The sequence below is a fragment of the Thermobia domestica genome, chromosome 1 (assembly GCF_964235325.1).
Source record: "Thermobia domestica chromosome 1, izTheDome1.hap1.1, whole genome shotgun sequence".
Lineage (NCBI taxonomy): Eukaryota > Metazoa > Arthropoda > Insecta > Zygentoma > Lepismatidae > Thermobia > Thermobia domestica.
The window spans coordinates 100,012,022-100,037,219 of NC_137454.1; the positions used below are offsets into that span (position 1 = coordinate 100,012,022).

Genomic DNA, 25,198 nt, shown 5'->3' on the forward strand with positions numbered 1-25,198 from the left:
ATCAAAATTCATGAAGAAATAAAAGACAGAAGGGTAAAAGATGATATAACAAAATAATTTTACTCGATGATTTTAGTGAAAATTATTCGATCATATGGCGTAATCCTAATGATCTACATTGGTTTGTGTTGCCATTGGTGAAGAATAAAACGGTAAAATTATCACATCTCAAAAAAAAAAAAAAAAAAAAAAACGTTTCACGTGAAACTTCATTAAAATAATAATAATTTCATTAAAAATACCATGCATTTTCTTTGAGACTAAAGATTGTTTGTGGTTGAAATCCATCAGGTGTAAGATGTGAATTCCTGTCACCTCAAAATACGTATTACACAAGATCCCTGCCCAAAATCCATATTTTCACGAATGTTCTGTGTTCTTTCTTTGAGACTTCCTAGGACCCATTGTTCAGAGTTAAACAGTGGGTAATAAGTCAAGTATCTACTTTTTTTTTAATGCTCCAGTTAACTTTCGAACAAAAAAATAATAATCCGCTTTTTATGAAACACGACATGCAATTTCTTGAAAAATTATCTTAATTGGTTTCAGGCCCGTAGCCAGCCTAATAATGTAGAGTAGGGGCGATCCAACTAGATTATAGTTAATCATCTTATTATAGTTCATTTGCAAGCCTACCGTGAAAATTTTAGAAGGGGTCAGTAAAAATTTAAGAGGCCGGCTCCCCAAGCCCCTTTCCCTAGTGGATACGCGCCTGGTTGTTTTTTCTTAGTCTAACTAAAATTGCAGTTGCCCCAAAGTTGATCAGCTCCTCCCGCCTGTACTGTACATAAGCAACTACATGTTACTTTTCTGCAAGATACTCGTTCTTTAGCAACTAGTGAAGCCACTTTATTCTCTAATTTTCACCTTTTCCATGTACAAAATTTTCTGGGAGGGAAGTTTTTAGGTATCAACTGAAACAGGAGCGGCGCCAGAAATTTTGAAAGGAGGAAAATTGCATGCTTTTTCATAACTTACTATTTTATGACCTTCGTTCTAAAGCTTGAATAAGGCGTTTGGGTAATTCAATTTGAAGCACCTGGCTTTTATTCTTTAAATATATATGTCTGGCCAGCTTGGAAAAATTTATGTTCATTTTTGTGCCTGAAATGATGGAGCGCACCATCACAAAATCATTTCTAACAATTCATATTTCACTCTCGAAATATTTGTATATCATTCTTGCACAAAAGGATAGAAGACTCGAAGAAGAATTAAAAATATTGCACGTTGAAACACTTGGGGATGTAAGCTTATTTGCAATAATAATAGACTGAAAGTAGGTTTTGGTCTTTTATATCGACAGAAAAACACTCTTATTGTATTGTCTTGTTGAAAATCAAAAGATATAAATGCTATATTTTCCCTAGAAAGGGGCACAACCGATTATGGATAAGCCACTGGGCCATAAATCTGATGGTTTATATATCTTTATTCTTGTCCAAAAGAATGAAATGTTTGGAGAGGCCGCAAAACACTAATCGCTGTAACACTCGAAATATTAGCTCGTTTGTATTTATAGAGTGAGAGCAAATTATTTGTCTAACATATTGACAGAAAACAAGAATTTTAGGAATGATAAAAAAAAATGCATCAAAAGATTGCGATCTTGATCAATAATTAGTTTTTGGATTAGCGGCAACAAAATTTTTGAACGGCCTCTAAATCGGGTTTTCGTATTTTCTACGGAATAAACAGATCATACTGAGTTAAGTGATAGTTTGAGTTTGGCTACACTATATGTAGTTCTCCAGATACAAGGTGTAGAAGAAAATTTCTGATTAAAATATATTGGATCTTTTGATCAAAAAATACTTTTGTCTTCTTGTCGCATTGATATAACACAGAAAGTGTTACGTTTTTTTTTCTTTTTTTTTCTTTTTTTTTTTTTAGTTCAGATGGATCAAGCGCCCCCTTGTAGGTCCGTCACTTCCTCAAACAAACTCGCATAAAATCAAATTAGCATTTTATATTTACTATAGGGGTTTAAAAGCTAAGGAAAATTAAAACAAATTTTGCTCTGATTACCGAGGGGAAATCTCACTTTTACCAGAAGTCAATAATTATTAGTGCTTCGAAGAATGATCACAAAAACTCACCTTTTCAAGAAAATCCGTAATTGTATTCGACATATAAAAGTATATAAAAATTACATATTCCAGTTTGCTATCAAGTCGAATATCGCTCGTTTAGCGTTCAACTTTGACTGATAGATAGATAAGATAGAAAGACCAAAGTACGGTTGAGATCTGTGGTCAGTTCTGAAGTTGAAAATCCTAAGGAGACATCCTTCTCCATCTTCACTCAAGAAACTGAATGTTGCACCGCATGAGGAATGATATAGTATCCCTCTGAAAACTATTCAAGAGTTATAAGCTTCCATTACATTGAATGGCGAAAAGTTTTTACAAGCAAAGAACAAGTTTTGGTCTTACAGAGTTTAAACGCATTTCATTGTCGTTACTTTTGGGATAAATCTACCTAGCTCAAAGATGAACTTCCACCTTCTTGCCGTATGAGTGTCAAACTCATAGTTTTTGAGTTGCTGAGATACATAGCAACTCGTCTCGAAAATGTGCTGGAAAGTGATGTCTCGACTCGAAAAATGTATTCTTCTCTATTGGAATAGCTGTCTCTCTACTCAAATTTTGTCAGGAAAATTCTGTCTCGACTCGTCTTGTGCGCATCCCTAATAGCAACAATCCCGAAGTCATTCAAGTGCAAATTTATCTCGATAGGCATGAGAGGAAGGGGCAGAAAAATTTATCTTCGAATTGCCTGAGATTAGTATCGAATCCATAGCTTTTGGAGTTGCTGAGATGAGTAGTGACAATCTTGAAACCTTTCATGTCTAGACCCTATCGGCATGGAAGGCGGAAGGACGGAGGGGAAAAGTAAAATATTCAAATTGACCGAGATTAATGTCGAACCCATAGTTTTCGGGGTTGCTTAGATGAACAGTGAGCATCCCGAAGCTGTTCAAGTTCAAGTTTAAACACCCCCCTAGGGGTGGGAGAGGATGTGGAAAATAAAATGTCCAAATTAACAGATGTTATTGTCCAATTCATAGTGTTTGGAGTCTGAGATGAATAGTGACAAACCCGAATTTATTCTAAGTTTAGTCCCTATCAGCATGGGGAAGCACGACTTTTCATTAATTGTTTGTCTGACGCAACGAAACGGACATGTTCAGGTAACACTATTATTAACAAGGGAAAGTGAATGGTTGGTATGGGTAAATTTCACGCAAATGCAAATTATTTCCGTATTACTCAGTTTCGGAAGTTGGCTATTAAGGGACCATACACTTTCAGAGGCTAACTTACAGAAAATAAGTGTGATCAACGTGACTTCTACCTAGTATTACTTGACAGCAAAGTTTCAATAATAAATTATATGTATTTTTGTATATAGATTAAATCATACAGTACCAAGCAAATTACTACAGTATGTTTAATATATTTGCATCTTTATTAAGATCATGCAAGTGAAGTTATAGGTACCAATGTTTTAATGTTAGTACGTCCGTCCATCCGTCTGTCCGTCCTTTAATTCGCACAATAACTCTTGAACGAAAGCGATTTTTTTTTAATTTTGTTTTTCGAAATTGATAGCTGGAATAATTTTCTCGGACAGATTTGTTAATAGAGGTGATCCACCCACCGGAAGTAGTAGAAATCAACCATTTCCTGTTTTAAGTGTATCACTTTTGAGCCAAAACTGTAATAGATAGCGAAAAGGTGTTTTTTTGCAATCGACTTAGCGTCCTAAAAATAAATACCTTCACAACCATTTATTAAAACAGGAAATAGCAGAAGTCAACCACTTCTGGTTTTTACGTTGATCGCCATAGATTTAAAACGGTAATAGATAGCGAGAAGTGGTTTTCTGTAATTGATTAAGTGCCCTAAGAATACATAATCAGCATCCATCCTTAACTCTCTGTCAAGACCGAAAATTATAGAAATACACTAGCACTTCCGGTTTCAATATTAATCTACATAGAGCAAAACTATAAGATATAGCGAGAAGTGTTTTCTTTTCTTTTTGAATCGAATGAAAGTTCTAAAAATATGTATCATCTTTTCTCTTAACCCTCTGTTCAAACCGGAAGTGGCGGAAATCAACCACTTTCAATTTTAACGTTGATCGCTATAGAGTCACAGGCTTCAGATTGGTGTTCTAATCTGAAATATCATCTACTTATTAAATGGATAACTAAATGAGCTGGTCCGGGTCAGCCACATTTGAAATAGAATTAGTCGAGAAACAAAAACTACAGTGCTTCCCATTTTATATTTACTGCTTTCTAAGCTTGTGTTTAATATATGAAGTGTTCAGAGCACAAGGTAATCAATCCATGAAGTTGTGAGAAAAATAGACATAAAATGTGTACTGTAACCTTGAACAAAATGGAGAGAAGCAACATAAGTGTTGTGTGACCATAGGGTACGAATACGCTTTAAAGGAAAAGTTTACAATACAGTAGTGAGACCTGCCTTATCATACGGAGAGGAATGTTGGACCACAAAGAAGAGAGAGGAACAGGAGTTGCAGGTTGCGGAGATGAAGAAGCCGCGGTGGATACGTGGAGTGACACGGAAGGATAAAATTAAGAATGAAGTGATCCGGAAAACAGTAAAGGTGAGACCAGTGTAGAAAAACTGCAAGGAAGTAGACTGAAATGGTTTGGGCATGTAAGAGGAGGACCTTTGGAATACATAGCTCACCGAATAGGTGCTATAGAAGAGTGAGAAACAAGCCCAAGGCCGACACAAAGAAGTGGGAAGAGTTTGTTAAGAAAGATATGGTGCAGTGTGGTGTCACAGCGGATATGACAGAAGGTAGAAACAAGTGGGGGACAGCAATCCGAAAAGCCGACCCCAACTAACTGGGAAAAAACCTTAGAAGAAGAAGTTTAATTATAGGCTATGGAAAATTTTACATTTGTCTCCCTTTACGTTGACTTACTTTACCTTGATTTGAAACTTTCAAATTACATGCCACTTTTCACTGAACAGTATCTGAAATTCAACAAGGAAATAATTGGCGTATATGATAATTAAACTGAAATTCATCCTAATTTGGACCACGACAAACACTTTACCATTGTATATCGTAAAGATCAGATTCACCGGTAATGTAACGTAGCGGTGCTTGAGCAATTGACCGTAGAAATCCAAACTCCGATGAGTGGTAATTTCACAGTCTTGTTTCATTGCAAGTGTAACCTCTTTAGTCAGTGTAAAGGAGGGCGTGGATCGTGGATCAGAGTTGATGATCATGGGTTTTGGTGGGTCAGAGTGAGCGCTGATAGCAAGAGCCCAGAGCGAGCTTGCAGAAAGAAAAAGTGTTGCAAAAGAGCAAATGACGCGGCTCCCCGTAAAAGTATTGCCACCCTCAATATTGCTGTCAATTTGCAAAGAAATATATTTTGTAATAATTTTCTTGCAAGCTCCGCTTGCAACCCAAACGTTTCAATAAGAGATACAACAAGTTTTTACTTATTATTATTTTTAAGAAAGTTATTATATATGATTTTTAATGACCATGTGATAAAAAAGGTGCCTAGTAAATTACTTATAGTGAACGCAGGAGCGTTTTCAAAATCGGAAACGGGCAAAGTCTGTTTGCTTTTCTACCCAATCGGATTAATCACGACGGTGAGAATGAAGATATGAAAAAGAGAGAGGTGAAGAGACACATGCAAACTGCTATTTGCTCGGGAATATTAAAAATGAAGGTAAACCTTTTCGAACAACTTCAAGAGTTGTAGAATAGGGGCTTAAGGGGTCAGAACTTAAAGAATTTCGTCTTCTTCAAAGACTGACCACTACCAGCATTTTTTTATTCCATTAATATGAAATGGTTCTAATCTGAAGATTGATTGGGATCATTTCTCTATCAACTACTTGCATCTACAGATATCTACATACACACAAAGCATTAATATATATATATATATATATATATATATGTGTGTGTGTGTGTGTGTGTGAGTGTATGTGTGTGTGTGTTTGTGTACTGTATTATTTGTAGAACAATACGTAATGATCGCCTTTAGCTGTTGCAATAGTCTGTCCAAGTACCTTCATAAAATTTCAGTGTAGCATAACAACAAAAGCTGCTTCTCTTATACGTAAAAAATCGACAGAAGGAAAAGCTTAGTGAGATTAGTATAGAGAGCACCGAATTCTGCATCGACGCACCAGGACGTCGAAATCTCCAGCTACGGCTCTGCTCTAGACAGTAGGTCCTGTTAGAAAAATTCAAAGAAAGCACATGGAATCTTTAGAAAAAACTGGAATTGAGGTGATATTGTAAGATGCCTTGTCACCTGCTTGATTTCGAAGGCAAACAATTTTTAGTCCCACAGAAAATGTATGGTATATATAATGAAATTATAATTTTTTTAAACCAAGTTTCTTTTCAAACATATTTTTTGGAAAAGGGTAAATTCACTCTCTTATTCTTGACCAAGTTCAACACAAGATCGACATGATTAGGGTGCCTTAAAGACAATATATGCCAAATAAAATAATCAAATAAGTCATAAAAAATCAAATAATTTTAACGAAAGTCATTGTGTAAAAATTATTATATTTTAAATATCAGCGAACTTCTAGATTGGTGTTGATTTTACTTTATATTATATGTCTTTATAAATTTCAATCACAAAGTAACAAACTTGTTTTCTAATCCTCAAAACAAAGAAACAATACGTCAAGTTTTATTCAAATCGGATACGTTTTATTGAAGTTATAGTAAAACAAACATACATACATAAAACATGTTGAGAGGGAGTTTGCCGTAGGTAACTAAGCATTAAATCGATCACTTGCGTTTCATTTTCTCGAATGGTAAATGTTTGGCTTATTTTTTTCTATAAATAATAATAATAATAATAATAATAATAATAATAATAATAATAATAATAAGTAGTAGAAAATGGATCGATCTGGGCCAGACCTGGCTCAACCTAGGACAACTCACAAGCCACTGAGAAAATGACCACCTTGCACCGTGAGACCACGGCCTTTTACGACCTCCATTTTAGGGGTGAATTCGTTCCCTTTTATGAGCACTTTTAAGGGGGTGACCTCGTTCTCTTTTACGACCTCCATTTTAGGGGGTGAACTCATTCCCTTTTATGAGCCCTTATTTTAATATAGCAGAAATTACGAACACATAGAAGAGAAGATAACACATAACACTACGTAACATATAGCAGAACAGATAATACATAGCACAGCTAATAAAAGAACATGGCTTATTTTCCAACCCCTATTTTACTATAGCAGAAATTACACTGAGATTATGAACACACAGCAGAACAGATAATACATAGCACAGCTAATAAAAGAACATGGCTTATTTTCCAACCCCTATTTTAACATAGCAGAAATTACACACGGTCTTTTACGACCTCCATTTTAGGGGGTGTATTCATTCCCTTTTATGAGCATATTTTTCAACCCCTATTATAACATAGCACATCAGACAGAGCCAGGGGTGAACTCGTTCTCTTTTATGAGCACATTTTTTCAACCCCTTAGCATCAGACTACATAGCACATCAGACAGAGACTACGAAACATAGCAGGGGTGAACATAACGAACATAGCAGAGAATAGGGGTGGACTCGATTACGAACACACAGCAGTTGAACATAGCACAGTTAATAAAAGAACATGGATTATTTTCCAACCCCTATTTTAACATGACATGAAGATTAGATAACACATAAGAGTACATAACACAACAAGGGTGTATTCGTTCTCTTTTATGAGCATATTTTCTTTTACGGGGGTAGCAAGACCCCCAACCCTCCTCCTTTCTCATCCAGGGCTTGGGACCGGCAATGGCGGAGTTTAAAAAAATAACATCATCATCATACTCTCATAAATGAATGAAGCATAATATCATTAGCATCAATAGTAGTGAGTGAGAATTTGTTTAAAAAATCCTGCATCGAATAACCAGATGCACGACATGCTAAATATAGGAAACAGTAATGTCCACAAAATTGAGATAAATCACCTTGAATACGTCTATTATTCCATGTATAATACAGACAGTTTCGTTTTAAAAACCTTATATGATGTTGTATATAGGGAGGTATACCATAGCTATCGAAATACTCTCCCACACACATATTAGATATATAAACAGCAACCCAATGTTCACCAGGCTTATCACTAGAATCAGTGTTTATAATTATAGCGGCTGGAAATGTATGAATAAACAAAGGTAACTCATCAGCAGCATACACACCAATAAAATGATCTTTAGGCAAATTTTGTTGTAATGCTTCATAAAGCTCAATTGTATTTAACATTTTCTTTCTTTAATTAATATATATTTTTCTCTGAAAATCAATTTCTAATTCTGAAGAGAATTCACCATAAATAATTGTTGTTACAGGAGATGGCAGTGCTTCTTTAAAATGAACCTCTAAACGTACACTTCCTTGCCGTTGTGGACTAGTATGAAATGCAGCACTTGCGCTTGAATCAGGAGTTAAATCAAACACCAGTAGAGTATAACCATTAGGATATTCAGCACGTGAAATATCATTACCTTGATTAGAATAATAAATACCTGAACCTGTAAATAACGTAGAATATGCTTGTACATATAGATTATTATCAAAATCCGTTTGTAATGGTTTGAAGGGAACTGGATTTCCATCAACATACAATGTAAAAAATGACATACTAAAATGTTGAAAATTGAATGGATTTGTTTGATAATTACCATTAAAAGCAGTATTAGTAACAAAACCAATAATAATACGTTTAGGCACTAGGCCTGAAAATAGATCTGGAAGTGTACTATCCATAATTCCTTGTGGCAGAGTTTCTGTCTTCACCTGCACTTTTGTTATAGGATATTTTACTCTAAATTTAGGATTTTGTAATACTTTATTTTGTGCTATTTTAACTGCTGGTGATACATCAACCTTTTTCACAAGCAATGTTGCATCTGTAATTACAACTTTTCCATCAGCATCTGCGTCACCCATTAGACAAAATGTAGGTTTAGCTGGAATTAGTTTAATACGCAATTGTACACCATTCAGTAAAAATTTCTCCTGATTGAAAATATCAGCATGAATATAACCCAATAATTCAAATGACTGACTTAAAGCAGTGAGAAGAAAACGTTGTTTAAATCCTACATTAGCATCAGCCACACTGTCCATATGCCCTGCAGTATCTTTAAACCACATTGATGTTTGAAGATGCGTTGATTTAGCTTCAGCATTATAATTTAGTAGTTTTTCAATATACGATCGATATGGATATGTATGTGAAGAGTAGGAAATAAGTTGATTATTTAAATATACTTGCAATTCACTGAACATTGCATTGAGAAAATCATTTACAGGGCCGATTTTCTTATCGGCAGAAGTTAAATTAGAACCATCTGATTTAGTAATTTTACCTTTAACATATAACATTGTGTGCGGTAAGTCAATATAGTCATCCCCATGACCGGGGACTACAAATTCTATTGGTGCATTATCAGCTAATGAAGCCACAGGTTTATATGGAACTATTTTATTACCTATAATACTGGTTTGAGTGGGTAAACCAGCAAATAAATCTAATTCTGATTTCATACACTCACACTGCATTTTTGTCTTTTTTCTCTTTTCTTACTATTATATTCACACATGGTAAAATTTACAATACCGTATTACGTCTACGAAAATGTAATTTTACACATACACTGCCATATTGGAAAGGAAGTGGATTACCTGTACTATCTCTTAAATCAATAATAATTTGATCAAATTGTTTACGTTGCACAGTGACATAATGAGGATTATCAAAAATATGTACATTATTAACACCATGCTCTGTAATATTTGTATTTATAATACGTAACAATGGAGCTACGGTGTCACCCACCATTTGTGGTTCTACAATATCACTGTAAATATACATAAGTGTAGGTAGCGCTTTTTGTAAATCAGGTGGATAACGAGCATGATGAACAACTGCAATATCTTCTTGTTGAATATGATCAAAACCTAGTATTCGGGCTAGTTCAGGAGATAGGCGTACTTCTATATGCTTCTCTTGATCTTTTATTACTCTATTAACCTCAATTCGTTTCACTGATGCTTTGACTTTTAATTGTAAATTTAATATATCACTTTTATGATTAATTTGAGATAGAATATCATCAACATTATAATAGTGGCCTGGTAAGATTTTAGTTATGTTCCAGCTTTCTGTATTCATGAGACGATAATAAATATTATTTGTATATTTGGAAACATTCTGAAATGAACTTGTATAATGCACTTCAACAACAGCTGTTTCCCACACTCCTTTCTCCAGTACAATAGGTTGATATAATTTAGTAGTATAACAAGCAAGAGTATTTTGAGGAAAATATTTCATAGAACTATTGCTAGGAAGTGTGAGATAAAAACTATCACTTTGCTCCATAATTAATCAATCAAAGATATCTTTGGATCTTTTTATCCGTTTCACACCAGCACCACCACTAAAATGAACGTTCTTTCTTTTTCTTCTTCCAGATCCTTCCAACACCTGATTTAATTTATTTTGAGCTTTGTTTTTTAAATTTGTTTTGGCTTCTTGCCATCGATCTTGTAAAGACTCTTCAATAGGTCTATTATTATCTAGTACATCTCCTGCTATATTAATTCCTGTACGTATCAATTCATTACCAACAGTTTTTGCACCTTGTTTTAATAAAGGAAATACAGTACGAAATAAACCTCCTAGAAAACTACCAATGCCATAACCTTCTTGATATGGTGCACCTCTATACACGTTATAATCACTTCCTGCTTGGTGTATGTAGTAATTGAGATAGGGCTCATTCATCTTTCTTTCTTTCTTTCTATATACTTAAAACTATCAATAGATAACAATAGAATATTATTATTATTATTATTGCTTATAAGTACACCATTTGCGTTTACGGGGTGGAGGACCATCTTCTTCTTCGTCTTCTTCGTCTTCTTCTGTTAGTTTTCTAATATAATCTATTCGTTGAGGATTACCAATGTACTCTAAAGGTATATTGGCTTTTGCTAATAATGTAGCAAAAGGTTTCCAGCCAGCAACTGAAATATTTTTCTTACGACATCTAACAAAATCGGATATCAAATCCACTATATTTGCACCTGGAATTAATTTATTATTAATATTCACATTTCCATTATCGTCCCATTGAATATTTGGATTTTGTTTCAATTTACGTAATAAAGGTCTCGCTTTACGTTTACAAATTTCAGGGAGAGTAGATATTATTTCATCATCATCCTCCTCATCCTCGTCCCCTTGTTCTTCCTCGGTAGTAGTAGTGGTAGTTGCTGTTGTTGTAACTGCTGCCGGTTTTTGAATTATATTTAAATATTTTTGTAAGACTTCTCTATATTTTGTCCATTTATCTTCTACATTTAAACTTTTATTATTTAAAATTTCTTTCATTTCATCATCAAGATTAAATATCGTTTGATAATGATGTAATTTTTCTGGTGTGATTAAAATAAGTTTTTGTGCGTTTTGCATAATTATTTAATTAAACTAGATAGTATACCTCCAATAATAGGTGCAAGCAAAGCAGTAAGAAAACCACCTTTTTGTATAATTATTCGTTTTTTCTTCTGTTTTAATGACGGACCTTTTTTCACCAAATATCTCAGTTCCTTTTTATATTTTTTTAGCTTATTTATCTCTGTTTTATTTAATGGAACATTTCCCTGTAATACGTTATAGGAACATTCACAAATAGAGCGAATTAAATCAGGATCTGCATTTTGTAAAATTGCCTTACGTGCTTTCGGTTTTGACTTTGCTAAAAGTTTTAACAAAAGTGCATTTTCCTTACTAATCATTTTTTACGGCTATTAAAGCACAAATAGTTGTTAGAATATAAACCATATTACAATTATTATTTTTTTACAGGTACATAAACATAATTAAAAGAATCTGTTGGAAAGATATTTGTTCGAACTCGCTGCTCATCAGGAGTATTTTGTTTTAAATCAAAGAGTAAATAACCATGAGCAATTCGAGTTGCATCTTGATATGCTTCTTGAATAAATTTTGTATTACCTGGATACAATTGTCGTGCGAGATAATTAATTTGAGCTTGGTCTCTAGGATTTTTAAAACAAACAATATAATGACAATTTAACGAAATATCCCGCATTCCTTTTTGTTGATGGAAAATATTCTGTGTGATAAATATTACACTTATATTTCTATGATGACTACCCTTAGTAAATATATCTACAATCCGATGGTCACACTCACGCATTAAATCATCTATAATGACAAGATGTGGACCCTCGTGTGCTTGAAATTCATTATTTTGAGGTAAACCTTCTTTAAACGTACAGTTTGAAATAGTATCATACAACGGTTGCCATTCACCATAACACCATACAATATTTTTAAATAACTTGCTATAATGGTCAAGAAATGTTTTAACAAAATATGATTTTCCACAACCTGTGGGACCTGCTACCATACATGTAAAAGGAATTTTCCATTCCATTTCTATTACAGATATTGTGACGACATGCTTCACCTATAAATTCTTGACTTCTCTTTTTTTACAATATAGTATGTTTTAAATCAATCCAAGAATTTTCACTTTTTGGCAGACCTAACCATTTCACATAGGCCTTATTATTTTTCTTTCGCAACACTTTTTCAATTAAATATGTGTTTGGAAATTTCGTTAATTGTAATTCGTGTCCGTAAAATCTTCCCTCAATAGGTTTATTATTTGAGTCTACTAAGTGATATGTCGGAGGATTAGTGAAGAAAACTTTAGCAATTCGAAAAATTTCTGTACTCCAATTGCGTGTAAAACCTCTATCAAAACCAGGACGCTTAAGTTTACTAATTCTTACATATTCACCTATCTTAAATTTACTTTTTCTTTTTATCACAGAAAACTTTTTGCAATAGATGTTTGTCAATAGATGTTTTTCATTTTCTTTTTTAACAGCGTCGATAGGTTTCATTCTAATAGTGGAATGAATAGTATTATTATATTTATGTAGTAATTCCGGCAGAATGCCAATCCATTTATAATTTCCTTGCAGTGTAAATTGTCTCCACATTATGTTACGTAACGATCTATTAAATCTTTCAATAATACTTGCTTTCACATCACTGTACGTGGAATAATGTTTAATGTTATTTTGGGTCATCGCCTTCTGAAACTCTGAATTATAAAATTCTCGACCCCTGTCAGTTTGTAAAAATTTAGGGCTTTTGTTTGCTTTTCTCAGTACTGTTATAAATGCTTGTGTAATTTCTTTCCCAGTTTTATTTTTCACAGGAATAGCCCAAGCATATTTCGAGAATGTATCTATCACAGTTAATAAATATTTGAAATTTCGATTAATTTTTGCTAGACCTTTCAATTTTCCACTATTCATTTCAACTAAATCAGCTTGCCATAAATCATGAATCCCTTTCGTTATAACGGGTATTCGAGGATAGTTTCGTCTTGCACTTTTATGTAATTCTGCAACTATTTGTTCTCGAACTGATTGTGACATTTTTTTTAATACTAATATACCCCAAAAAAAATTATATCGTATTTACAATATACAAATCGTACATTTTACATCTTTATTATTATTATACCCCCAAGGAACAGTGTGTATATTACAATTTAAAATTTTTCTTTTGTCATCATACGGATCTAATGCTAATTTTCTTACCTGATTTGTTGTTAAATTATGGTATTTACTTTTAATTTCAAATTGTGTTTTATAGATCGTTTCGTTTTTAAATATACATGATTTATAATCGTCAAACGTAATTTGTTCTTTAACTATATTTTTCTTGATCCCTTTACATTTTTTCAATTCTTTATTTTCACCAGTTTTTATAGCATAATTTTTTGCTCGTAACCCAACATATTCAATCACAGGAACTCCACCTAATTCGTCTTTCATTTTACCCAAAACGTGTTTATTTCTTGTGCTATATAAAGAATTATTTTCAGGATAATTTGAGGTGTCAAAATACTCATTCATATCTTTTATATCGTTATAAATATTGTTAGTTTTAATTTGGTAAATGAAAGAGTCAGTATCCATATATGCAATTCTAATTTTATCTCCATATCGCGGTTTCATTATATTATAATGGAATTCATACATTGCTAATTTTGATAATTCTAAAACTGTCGCTCCTACGTAAATTGGTTTATTAAGGGTTACCGATTTTTTTACCATATGAAACAATGCCAAATTATCAGCCAATTTTACCCAATTTTCAAACTGATTTTGCGCTACTAATTTTTTACACTTTTTTTCATTGTTAATTAATTTTATATCAATTCGTTTTCGTACATTCTCCATTGTCTTTCCGTATACCGAATTATTTAATAACTTATAGAAATCTTTTTCAAATTCAATTGTAGCATTTGCACGGCGTTGAGTATTTTCTTGAATATAAGATGCAAGCCATTTAGATTGACGAAACCATAATATTTTATGTACTTTTACCAATATTAAACCTTGTTTTAGATAAAATTGTAATACTCTATAATGCAAGATATAATTCGATTTCGGTTTAAGTGTCAATAGTAATTTTGAATATTTACCATTCGGTGGAACTTCATTAGTTGGAGCACACGGAAAATCAGAATGGTATTCGTGTAAATCAGTTGGATACTCTAAATCCACTTCTAGAAAAAATCCCCATTCACTATCCGTGGGCCAATTGATAATTTTATGTTTGTCTTGCCAGTTGTCAATTTTATCCTCCCACCGAAAACCACCATATGGTAAATAGTCAATCATTGATAGTCCGTACAGATTGTTCATGTCAATATACAGTAAATAAGATTTTTCTTTTTCCGCATCAAAATCATGTACGTAAGGATTATTAGCTTTGGCATACCTTAACACAGCTTGAGTAATACCTCCGCGAATCGATTTTTCTACAAACATATACATATTGATATCTGATAAAAGTTCAAGTTCAATTTTTGTTCTATATAACATGGCTTGCCATGCCAACCCAGGTGCAGTAAAACAATTAATCGGATCAATACAAAAAGCATTTAAACATGTCTTTCTAAAATTCTCCAACACATCTGCTGTGAGAAGTACATCACATTTTAAATATAGATCGTGGTAGTCCCCTAAATTTTCACATTTAAACACACGCCAAATCAGTTTTGCATATTGATAATCAGTCTCGGAAATTTGTGTTCCATTCAATTTGCTACTAAACGCCTCTCTTCCAGGAAATTCAGTTTCTTTAAATGTATCTAAATTTGTTATGTATTCATAAAAATAAATTCCCTTACGGAGAATTAAAGGAAACTTTTCATCGGAAAAATATTGCTTTGTATAGACAAATTGCTCAGGTTTTAATTTTGACACCAAATTTTCGAGACTATACGGTAGGAATTTAAATAAGTCTACAAAACGTAACTCGATAGGTCTACCATTAAAATTAAAGTGCTTAGAGAATGTTATGTATTTCTCAGTGCTTTCAGCAATTACAAAAATATTTCCAGGGGTGCAACCTAATTCTTTCACAAATAAATGTGCATCATACCCAGACAAATTATGGAAGAAGACAGGGATAAAATTACTTTGACGCTTAATTTGTAAATTACACTTGTTGCATACCGTGGCAATAAATTGACCAGTTAAATGGTTATGATGTTTAACTTTTCTATTGTCACTCGTATATTTACTATCACAAACTGAGCATTCAGTGGATAGGTTAAACTCCTGTAACTGAGAACTATTTAATGGTATTAATGGTTTTTCTTGATCTAATATGTTTATGATTTTTCTTAATTCATTCTCCATAGCAGACATAAACTTCATCGATACATTTTCTCCCCGATAAATAACTAAATCTGATTTCATATAGTTGTTACTCCAACATACAATATAACCAAAACTGCATGGTATATGTTGGTGAATTTGTACTGTATGAGATCCACTTTGTTTATTTATAGGTTTTAATAAACTTTCCATATCTGCAATTATTATCACATCATTCTGTAATAACAATTTCAATTTTCGAAATTTTAAAACTTCTCCTTGTTTCGGCATGTTAATTTTGGTTGGAGTGTGTTCTTTACATAATTTGTCATGTTCATCTAATTTTGATTTGTTATAAAAAGATATTAAACATCGTCTACAAATAAATGTTTGATGAGTACCTAACTGATGTCTGACTAAACCATTTAAATTTGTAATTAAACAATAATGAGAGTTTAAATATAATAAATCAATATGTTTACCTACAGCTGTGTTTTCGCTTATATGTAATGGGAAAATAGTTTCATGATCATAGTTAATGCCATATATATTAATGGAAATTTGTTCTTTAGGAAATACGGAATTATACATATGTTCAAATTTGCTTATGTGTGCTATTTCGACTGGAAATTTTTCAAATAACGGTAATAAAGTATTACTATATTGTATGTAATTATTCACACGATTTGGATGTTCTTTTGCGGGATGCAATGCAGCTAGAATACTATACATAAAACTTCTATTATCGTTATTTTGAATATTTAAAACACATTTTGTGGATAAAATCCATTGAGGCAATTTTATATGACTCTTCAATAACGCATTGATATTTTTTATTAGACAATAATGAGAGTTTAAATATAATAAATCAATATGTTTAAATACACCTGCATTTTCGCTTATATGTAATGGGAAAATAGTTTCATGATCATAGTTAATGCCATATATATTAATGGAAATTTTTTGCTTAGGAAATATGGAATTATACATATGTTCAAATTTGCTTATGTGTGCTACTTCGACGGGAAATTGTATATTGATTTTTTCAAATAATGGTAATAAAGTATTACTATATTGTATGTAATTATTCACACGATTTGGATTTTCTTTTACTGGATATAAAGCAGCTAGAATACTATACATAAAACTTCTATTATCATTATTTTGAATATTTATAACACATTTTTTGGATAAAATCCATTGAGGCAATTTTACATAAGTTTTCTCTTTATGACTCTTCAATAACGCATTGATATTTTTTATTAGGCAATAATGACTGTTGGAATTTTCTTCACAATACAGTAAATCAATATGTTTAAATACACCTGCATTTTCGCTTATATGTAATGGGAAAATAGTTTCATTATCATAGTTAATGCCATATATATTAATGGAAATTTGTTCCTTAGGAAATATGGAATTATACATATGTTCAAATTTGCTTATGTGTTCTACTTCGACTGGAAATTTTATATTGGTTTTTTCAAATAATGGTAATAAAGTATTACTATATTGTTTGTAATTATTCACACGATTTGGTTGTTCTTTTACTGGATGCAACGCAGCTAGAATGCAGTACATAAAACATCTATTATCATTATTTTGAATATTTATAACACATTTTTTGGATAAAATCCATTGAGGTAATTTTATAAAAGAAGAAGCGGAAAGCGGATCATATTTACTGATTTTAATTTCTAAGTGATGGTTTGGTTCAGAACATAAAGACCACCCTGATTTCTTAATAGCCCTATTTTCTTGTTCAACTAAAATTTTATTAAATAATTTTTCTATTATAGAATTCACATCTGTACTCGGTAAAATAATTTCGTTACCACTATTTACAAAGAATCTACATGTTTCTAAATCTACTGGTTTTACAAAAGTTGTACCCAAAGAAAAATTTACTTTAAACGATGTCTTAGTTTGTTCTTGTTGTAATATATCTAAACAGTCTTTTATTTTATTATTTAAAAAACATCCACTATCCTCATTTAAATCAGTATCACATTTTAAAATAAATTTTTTTAAATTATTATTAAATAGAGTATCAGAATTGATAGTATTTGATTTAACCTTTTTTGTTGCCATTTTTTTTTTTAAACTAACTCTTCAAAGTTACTATAATAATTTTGAACTGAGTTTTTATAATATAATATTAATAGTATTATTATAAAATGTCTTACTTACAAAAGAAAACAAAACCACACTATTAATAAACCACACTAATAATATAAACGCACACACACACAAAAAATATCTGAACTTTACTCTTCGGATGGTGAACAGGAAGTGATTACAAAAAACATGTCGGGCAGTCTTTTATACCTGTCTGACAGCATTGCGTAATATTGCGCAATAGTATGAGTCATCCTCTGGGGGATTCCCCTCTTTTTTTTTATACCTTTGTGATTGATTACATTACGTTCAGGGATTCCTATCGTTGAATGACAAGTTATTGTCTGTTAAAGAGAAAACTAGGTCAATGTTTTTTCAAATCCGGATAAATGACGTAATGAGAATTATCTACATATGGCGGAAGTTATTATGTAACTGATAACAAAACACGGAAGTTTCGCATTCTTTAAATAATCATCTCTGTTATGTTCAAATATAGGTTAGAACAAGTTCACTCCTTAAAAGAATCTTTGCTATAGGGTTCGAATGTATTATCTGTTATGTTCAAATAAGGGTTGAAAAATGAGAACGAGTTCACCCTAAAAATGGAGGCCTGCTATGTTAAAATAAGCCATGCTCTTTTATTAGCTGTGCTATCTGCTATGTTAAAATAGGGGTTCAATTTGCTCTTCTTTATGTTCGTTATGTTACGTAGTCTGATGTTCTGCTGTTTGTTCATAGGGGTTGGAAAATGTGCTCGTAAAAGAGAACGAATACACCCCCTAAAATGGTATGATATTCGTACTCAGCATGGTTGAAAACCCCCCCCCATATGCCGAGTTTCATCCAAATCGGTTCAAAGAGCGTATCGAATCGCTATTCATTGTCTTAAAATAGGGGTTGGAAAAGTAATCATAAAAGGGAACGAATACACCCTTAAAATGTACTCATAAAAGGGAATGATTTGATGTATTCTCTGGTCTGCTGTGTGTTCATAATCTCAGTGTACTTTCTGTTATGGTAAAATAGGGGTTGGAAAAGGAAACGAGTTCACCCTTGTTATGTTACGTAGTTTTATGTGCTCTTCTATCTGTTCGTAGGGGTTGAAAAATATGCTCGTAAAAGGGAATGAGTTCACCCCTAAAATGGAGGTCGTAAAAGAGAACGAGGTCACCCCCTTAAAAGTGCTCATAAAAGGGAACGAATTCACCCCTAAAATGGAGGTCGTAAAAGGCCGTGGTCTCACGGTGCAAGGTGGTCATTTTCTCAGTGGCTTGTGAGTTGTCCTAGGTTGAGCCAGGTCTGGCCCAGATCGATCCATTTTCTACTACTATAATAATAATAATAATAATAATAATAATAATAGTTTATTGCCTCTTAGAAGTATCACTTTTTATCAAAAAAAGACGAACATCAAAACGACTTCTTTGGTTTCCTTTCTCCTGTTACCCGAGACATCTAACCTTTATTCCAGAGAGCCTTCAACACAAATGCAATATGTACAGATAAACAAAATTGAAGACTACAATGGAAAAACGGACACAAGTCAGTTTTTGATAACTTTACACAATTGTCCTGACTTTCGGTCTTCTTCCCCAGTAAGGCCCATGGGAATTATGTATAATAGATTTGACGAGTGACTAGTGCCATACTAAAGAGTTCGACTATCACATGTTTCCTACAGTAATCTGACTTTTAGTATGACGCTAATATGTCAAAACGACTCTGCATAAGGCCTCATATCTTTAGCATTAAATTTCTTAGTGACTAACGTTCTTCTTACTTTGGGATTTAGTGCATGCAAACTACACCTTTCAGGCTACATTATTCTGTTGTTAACTCATTTCCGACCATTTCTTGACTTACCTCCTTTTTCATCCGTGATGTGATGTGATTTTGAGTTTAACGTCCCTTTAAGCAGCGAGGCTATATGAGACGTGGACCTACTGATTAACGTGGAATACGAACCATATGAGCTCCCGCAGGGAATCGAACCCGGGTCTTCCACGCCAAAGGCGTGTACGCTAACCGCTTAGCCATGAAGGAGCTCTTTTTCCCCTGTGCTTACGTGTGTTGACTGGGAAAATAGTTTCTTCCATGTTCTAAAACTGTGCTTTATAGATAATTAGCAAAAACGTGTATAGATAACTCGCAAGGAAAGAATATTGTAAAATATGTGAAAAGCTTGTTTGAACACTTTCCTCCTTCCCCTATAATGAGTGTTATAATCGAAATTAAATTATAAAATCGCAGTTCAACACAAGGGATACTTTCAAAAATGTATTTCAAATGTTGCAGTCGTTACTCTTTGTGATAAATTTAAGTGTCCTTCCTCCTTCCTAGGATGCACAATGCATTGCGATGCATTGCACATTCTAATCAAAGATAAAAACCAAGGTACCATTTTATGAACATAACTTTGGACTCTTGTCAACTTCTTTTATAATAATGAGTGTATATACACAGAGTTTGATCTGTCTTGTTTGAGGGGGTACATGATACATCGTAATTTGGGGCAATGTGTGCACGTTAAGGAATCAATCACCATAACTACAAGGTGAGAACAATGATCCACATGAAATTTATTTTTATTATACGTTGGCCCTATTTGTATCACTATTTGTGACTGATTCAAAAGTATTTGTAACGTAGGGTAAATAATAATGAATTTATCATACATGTAATAATAATGAACAGTCTGAGACGTACGCAGGGAGTGGGTCCTGGAGGTTCAACTCCCCCAGAGATCCCGACTTTTCTGTAAATTATACTAATTTTAGGAATGATTTTACTAACTTTAATTTAACTTATCTTTATATTGAATTGGGTCCCTCTAGAAAGCTTTGGACCCCCTGAATTAAATTCCTATGTATTTGCCTGAATGAACTCATCAAAATGAGAATTTTACCCTAATTGTGAAGCAACATGTACATATATGGAAAATAAGGGAGTTTTCATGACTGAAATTATTAATAATAAATCAGCTGATATATAATTAAAATATTTAATTGTATAACAAACATGCAGTATATGCAAAATAAAAAACAAATAAGTGGGAGGCATTGGGTAAGTATATGGAAAATAAAAGAAAATTACTTTTGCATACTATAGTGTCGATAATATTGATAATAGAATATAATGGTAATGTGACAATTATCCAGAAATACATAGTATTTTTCTTTTAAAAATAAATAGAAAATGATTATATAGCCATATAGTAATCAAATTTGTGTTATTTCACATATGTTATAAAATACTTATCTTTGTCAGAAACACAGACGCTGTTGAAGCATAATATCAATTATGTTCACTATAAGAATCGACATATTATTCTTATTTCGCACGTCTGTGGCGCATTTAGCATATGCCGCAAAAAAAATCTTGTTTTCCGCAGATCTTGTAACATATTCTTCGTGGCACCGATGGAAACATTTCATACATCTAATTCAGTCAGTTTACAGTTAACGCCAAGGCAACGCTGTGGATTTGTACAGCGGAAATACATACAAACAAGTATCAGGGACACGGAAAATAATTTGGTTTGACACAGTGTAGCGTACACAATGTCAAAATTGAGGGTTGAATTTTTGCATTTCCCATCATGTTCGATTCTCCACTCAAAAGATGGCTTACTATTCGAAATTAGACTAACCCGCTAATCTCTGCAGCAATGCGGGTAATCTACCAAGCAAGGGTGATATCCATAATTACTCTCATAGAACACGAAACCAATTTTCGATTGTCTTTGATATCTTCTGATCAATTGGATGGAGTACCTCTATCAAGGAACTCGATTCCTATCTTTTAAAGCTGTACATCCTGGTCAAAATTGATGGTGATCCATCAAGTAATTCTTGGAATTTTTGGCCCCCGGGTGGACACACGGACAAACAGAGCAAATACATGTGTATATATAGGTATTCTTGGTCAGTCAAACTCCTTAATAACAAACATTCAGCTTTACATATGAGAATATAGCTAATTTTCGATATTATGTTTCAAAGTTAAATTTCTTGAATGGATTTATGGGTCGTAATAATCTTAACCTTTTTAATTGACAAGCATTGAGAAAATTCTGTAGAAATGTTTTGGCTTGCTTTTATGATTGAAACACATCTTCCTGACCATGATTTCGTATTTTTTAAAGTATTTTTGTATTTTGGATACAAAACACATGATGTTTATTTCCAAGCAAAAAAGCCCTAAAATAGCTAATCAAGTACTATATGTTGCTCTAGTGAGCAATATTTCCCGTAATTGGTCAATGATAACTAGGATTAAAATAGTTTAGAGAGGATATGGAACAGGTGGTCTATTTTGTCTATAATTAATACCTCTTATTAGTAGTTTATACAATTAATCATAAACCATCTACTATCCAATGTTAAGTTATACTTGAAGGATGTAAAGACTCTTAGCTACTCACCTTCTAAAGACTATCCTAACTCAAAGTGTCTGAAGAAGCCAAATGCAGATGTGGTTCCTACTACGCGTCTTTATTAAGGAAATAGATACACAGACGCTCATGCACATTCTACCCTTATCTTCCTTATGTAGTGTCTTAGGGGGTAAACTTCATTCGTCAACGGGCCAATGATCATTCCTGCTAACACATTTAGTTGAATACATGTTCCTAAAACAAACACTATTCAAAACCAAATATTTGATACGTAAACCTCTGCCGTTGTTATTTCTATTTTTCCTCCACTGCTAGTGTCATGTAAATCTATGAAGAATCTGTAACTGATAATACGATAAATTTGCATCAGCCTTTATTCGTTGCATTTTACGCTACGGTTCTTATTATTTCGGAGTGTACTGAATAAGATATTGTAGAAGAAATTACATAGCATTTCTATCATCATTAAATTACTCTTATACGAAAGTAACAAAAAACAAATGTTTTTTGATGATTCTAGTAAGCATCGTAAGAACAATATACTTACCTTAGAACGTTCTTGTGGTTATATGATTAGTTTACGTGCTTTTCGTGTTGAACATCCGAATTCGATTCCCAGTGGGAGCATTTCTAGTTCGTACCCCACTATACGGTGTTGTAATGGTACGTCAAGCTCCAACTAACTAATAGACTTACTTCTATGATTTTAGTATTAGAGAATCTAATTAAAGCGAGCGTTAGCGAAGCTTCTATCATTCGACTGGATTGACATTTGTGTGTCTGTCCATCTGTCCGTTCGTTGATTATACCATAACTCTCGTGAAACTTACCTAATCTAAAAAAAAAAAAATTAAAACTTGGTATGTGCCTTCCTTGAACATGCTGAAGTAACTCTACTGTTTAGGGTTGCAATGTCCGAAGAATCAAAGGAGATAAAATCAACTCAATGTTGCAAATTTGAACATTGCATACAAAACAATTTTGAAGGATAATCTACGCAAAAATTATTTGATTTCGACAAAACATATTGTATTCTACACTTTTTATTTAGGGTGTTCGCATGATCCCAAAAGTTTATGGTTAAAATGTGCCAATAATGAAAGGGAAAATCCAACCCCAAGTTCAAGATATATGTTCCAGGAAAATTTTATTATAATAAAGTGTTTGATATTGAGACAATATGCCGAATATTCTCTTTGACTCTTCCGAATCCTCCCTTCTGGATGAACCTATGATTACGGAAGAGCAAAAAGTGAAATATCCCCCGGACGTTTTCAGAAAGTGTTCCACGATAACTTTCGTATAAATTCATTTGATTTTGATTGTATATTGAACATTTTCTTTGAGACTTTCCCACAATCGTAAGTGCTTGTGGGAGCGAGCTCTTAATCTACCCTCCTGACAGGGCAGTAACTTGTAGGGGGCAGGGGGACAACTTCCCCCAGGGAAGCTCCTCGCCGTTCGAGGGGGGCCCATATTAAGACAAAATTTTCTTACTCCATATACAATACGAACATGAAATTATAAATGAAGCATCAAACAGGTTCACTACATTACATAAACAAAACAGCACGCAAAAGGTCAATAAAACAAAAATGAGTCGTGGGCCCATTTCAGTAAAAACAAAAAGTCTACTATGAGGGGCCCTAGAAATAGCATTTATTCGTAGGCCTTGAGATTTGTCAATATTGTCCCCTTAATTAATTTGTCATGTATGAAACGGTCCATGGACATAACTAACGGCCCCGTAGACCTTACCATGCGGGAGGGACCAGGGCTCTCGGGGCCCATAAAGAGTAAGAGAAAAATGGAAAAGGGGGAAATGGGGCCCAAGAATTAGAAAAACAACTTTTTGGGGGCCCAAATACGCGTATTAATGCTTGCCCCCCAGAAAAAATCTACGTTACGACTTTGCTCCCTGATATAGCGTGTATACTCTCATTTCGATTTAAAATATATGTTCCACGATAATAAACATTAAAAAAAAAATAGGGATATTAAAGCAATATGACATTATTTTTTGAGGCTTCACAATCACCGGAGGGTCTTGGTTCAAGACAAAGTCAAGATCATTCTACAAGGAAAAAGTATTGTTAGTGATTTCCTGAGGAATTGTTATCGAAAGGGAATAGAAGGGCGTATGCTTGTGTTTCAGTTCGTTTTCGATAAAGCTTCACAAAGTTACATTTCTTACTGTGATGGTTTTGTTATGATGTTCTGTAAAATAATATCTCAAAAATGATGTAATGCTTGAAGATATCCCTGAACGTCATGTTTTGCAAGCTTATGAAATAATATACGTAAATCATTTCCCAGTATTTGAGTTTAAGGGATTGTATTGTTTCGTATTGTATAACGTTCTTTTTACCACACATATGCTCTTCAATTAAAAATAACTTTTCACATAACATCTTGAAAATCTATAATATACATCATAGAGTTTGATTTCGTTACCTAATTGTTCTTCGAACCTATATATATGATATATATGATATGATTCCATGTCAGAAGAGCCCGGACTAGTGTTGTAAAGGCCTGGAAAAAACCGGAAATTTTAGGTTTAAAACCCCGTTTTTTCCCGAGCTTGGAAAAAACGGAAAAATTGGGAAAAATTGAAATTTTCGAATATTTTACTACATTATGCTTTTAAAATGAAAACTATTTTAAATTTACTAGTTTACAGTTAAGATCATTGAGTAGTTATGTTTCTTGTATTAGAATAGGGAAATTTTGTGGCAACAAATATATATATTTGCACCACTCATTTAATGTCAGCACTGTGATAGAATGGAGTTATAGCTACAAAAGATACTAAAATACATTGTGTCCATAAAGTTGCGCAACCTAAAGTTTGATTGCGTATATCTTTTGATCTAA

At 33.0% G+C, this 25,198-nt stretch overlaps 1 protein-coding gene across 1 annotated transcript in view; it reads right to left on the minus strand.

The window, feature by feature from the left end:
• Positions 1-22,514, minus strand: part of LOC145687668 (annulin-like) — a 37,084-nt gene extending 14,570 nt beyond the window's left edge. The window contains exon 1 of the mRNA XM_081761128.1: positions 22,349-22,514. The gene's annotated coding sequence lies outside the window, so the exon portion shown is untranslated. The remainder of the gene's footprint in view (positions 1-22,348) is intronic.
• Positions 22,515-25,198: the final 2,684 nt, after the last annotated feature.